Source organism: Oncorhynchus tshawytscha, linkage group LG16, assembly GCF_018296145.1.
Source record: "Oncorhynchus tshawytscha isolate Ot180627B linkage group LG16, Otsh_v2.0, whole genome shotgun sequence".
In the NCBI taxonomy this organism is placed as follows: Eukaryota; Metazoa; Chordata; class Actinopteri; order Salmoniformes; family Salmonidae; genus Oncorhynchus; species Oncorhynchus tshawytscha.
In genome coordinates this window covers 53,823,698-53,826,871 of record NC_056444.1, presented here as the reverse complement: position 1 = coordinate 53,826,871, position 3,174 = coordinate 53,823,698, and positions in this window count along the sequence as shown.

The following is a 3,174-nucleotide window of genomic DNA, read 5'->3' as shown; positions in this document are numbered from 1 at the left end:
TGAAGGCTCTCTTCTCTCGTTCTCTGCTTCCTCTCCATTTTCCTCTTCTCTCTCCCTCCCCCAAAGGCTCTCCTCTTGCATCCTCTGCTCATTTTCAATTGTTTCTCTATTTTTCTCCTGTCTCCACCTCTCTTCCTCTCCCGAAGGCTCTTTCATTTAGTAATTTTCAATGGTGTTGCCTTTGTTCTCCATTTTCCTCCTCTCCTCTCCGTCTTAGTTTTTATTTTCCTTCTGAACTTCCTATTTTCTCAAGATTATTTCCTCTTCATTTCTCTCACCCATCACTTCCTTCTCTTTTTTTTTCATAACTTCACAGTCACTTGACAAGTCTGTCTCCTCCATTTTATTGCTCTCGCTTTTCTATCCCATCTCTTCCTTGTGCCTTTCCAGATCTTCCATGACACTTTTCATGTCTTTTCCGGCCATGTGGTTTTTGGTCTTCCCTTTTCGTTTAGACATTTAGATCTCCCACTCCTGCAAGCTCTCCTTAGTCATCCTCTATGCATTCTTCATTTTCCTACTTTTTATCTTATTTTCCTTCTGAACATCCTTTTCTTTTTCCAAAATTATCTCCCGAATCTCAGAAAATGTCTCTTTCTCCCATTATCACTGATTATTATCCCTTCTGTTTGAGTTTTTTTGCTTTTCTGCACCGTTTCTCACAATCAGTTCTCTTCCTCCCCCCCATTCCTTTTGTAATCTATTGATTATTTTATCCAGTTCACTCATTACAAGAACCTGGAGGTTATCAATTCGCTTGTCAACCCAAATCCTCTCCTGGAAAAACATGACCTCCATTGCCTCCCTATCCAAATGCCTTCTCATTATGAATGTATTCCATGACTGAAAGATAAATATTAATCGACGTCAATGATTTTTAAAGTCACTTGTCACTCATACTAGCATACTAGGCCTTTATTATCGATGATAGAGGGAAGCTCTAGTGATGTGCGGGTTAACTCATGACCCCGCAGGTCAAGTGGGTTAAGGTCAGAAAATATCATATTTAAGATCGGGTAGATGGCCAGTAAAATCTTAGGTTAAAGGAAAGCAAATATATAGCCTATTCAATAAATCAAATGTTATTTGTCACATGCGTCGAATACAACAGGTGTGACCTTAACTAACTAACAACAAGCCCTTTAACTAGCAATGCAGAGTTGTTTTAAAGTAATGAAAATATTTACTGAAAGAAGTTACAAATAATACACAAGTTTTTTTTTTAAGTAACACAATAAAATAATGAGGCTAAAAACAGGGGGTACCGAGTCAATATGGGTAAGTAATGTCGAGATAATTGAGGTACAGAAACATGAAGTGTAGTAGGTAGGGGTAACGTGACTATTCATTGATAATAAACAGCGAGTAGCAGCAGCGTAAAAAAGGGGGTCAATGCAAATAGTCCAGGTAGCCATCTGATTAACTGTTTAGCAGTCTTACGGCTTGGGGGTAGAAGCTGTTAAGGAGCCTTTCGGACCTAAACTTCGTGTTCCGGTACCGCTTGCCGTGCGGTAGCAGAGAGAATAGTATGACTTGGGTGGCTGGAGTCTTTGATCATTTTTAGAGCCTTCCTCTGACCCCGCCTGGTATAGAGCTAATGGGTGGCAGGAAGCTTGGCCACAGTGATGTACTGGGCCGTAGGCACTACCCTCTGTAGCTCCTTTCGATCGGATGCCCAGCAGTTGCCATACCAAGCGGTGATGCAACCAGTCAGGATGCTCTCGATGGCGCAGCTGTAGGACATTTTGAGGATCTAAGGACCCATGCCAAATCTTTTCAGTCTCTTGAGGGGGAATAGGCATTGTCGAGCCCTCTTCACGACTATCTTGGTGTGTTTGGACCATGATAGTTTGTTAGTGATGTGGACACCAAGGCACTTGAAGCTCTCGACCCACTCCACTACAGCCGTGTCGATGTGAATGGGGGCATGCTCGGCCCTCCTTTTCCTGTAGTCCACGATCAGCTCCTTTGTCTTGCTCATATTGAGGGAGAGGTTATTTTCCTGGCCCCACACTGCCAGGTCTCTGACTTCATCGCTATAGGCTGTCTCATCGTTGTTGGTGATCAGGCCTACCACCGTTGTGTCGTCGGCAAACTTAATGATGGTGTTGGAGACTTGTGTGGCCACACAGTTGTGGGTGAACAGGGAGTACAGGAGGGGATCATGGAGCAAAGAAGCTCTGGTGTGGCAGATGTCTTGTTTCCTACCCTTACCACCTGGGGGCGGCCTATCAGGTAGTCCAGGATCCAGTTGCAGAGGGAGGTGTAAGCTTAGCTTAGTGATGCGCTTTGAGGGCATTATGGTGTTGAACACTGAGCTGTAGTCAACAAACAGCATTCTTGCGTAGATGTTCCTTTTGTCCAGATGGGAAAGGGCTGTCAATTACCCATTGGATATTTTGACAGTATGAAGATCGCAACATTAAGTTGATTGTCTTTAGAAGTCTATCAAAGAGGGAAAAAAGTCAAACATGAACAGCTATGAGAACTTACCAGTTTGTGAGTGTCCTCTGCCAGGTCTAATGGTCTGAATCAGCATCTGGTATCCAAACCACCCGTGGAATGTTTGATGTCATAGATCAACAAAGCTCTACAATGCACCCATATTTGTAATGTCATAGACAAAGATCCCCAATTAAATGTCATCCTTTTATGACATAATGCCACCTCCATCTGTCCCTCTGTCATTATTTTCCACCCCTTTCCTCTGTTTATTTCAAAAATGTTTTTTTACTGTTCTTTCATTTCCTCTGTATATACAGTGCCTTCAGAAATGATTCACACCCCTTGACTTTTTCCATATTATTTTGTGTTACAGCCTGATTTTAAAATGGATTCAATTGAGATTTTGTGCCAATGATCTACACACAATACCCGACCATGTCAAAGTAGGATTACATTTTTAGAAATGTTTACAAATAATTTAAAAAAAATGTACCTGGAAATGTATTGAGTCAATTCAAACCCTAAACACGTTCAGGAGTAAACATGTGCTTAACAAGTCACAAGTTGCAATAATAGTGGTTAACGTGGGTTTTGAATGATTACCCTATCTCTGTACCCCACACATACAATGACCTTACACAGCCTGAAGGTGTGTTTTGGGTCATTGTCCTGTTGAAAAACAAAGGATAGTCCCACTAAGCGCAAACCAGATGGTATGGTGTACCACTG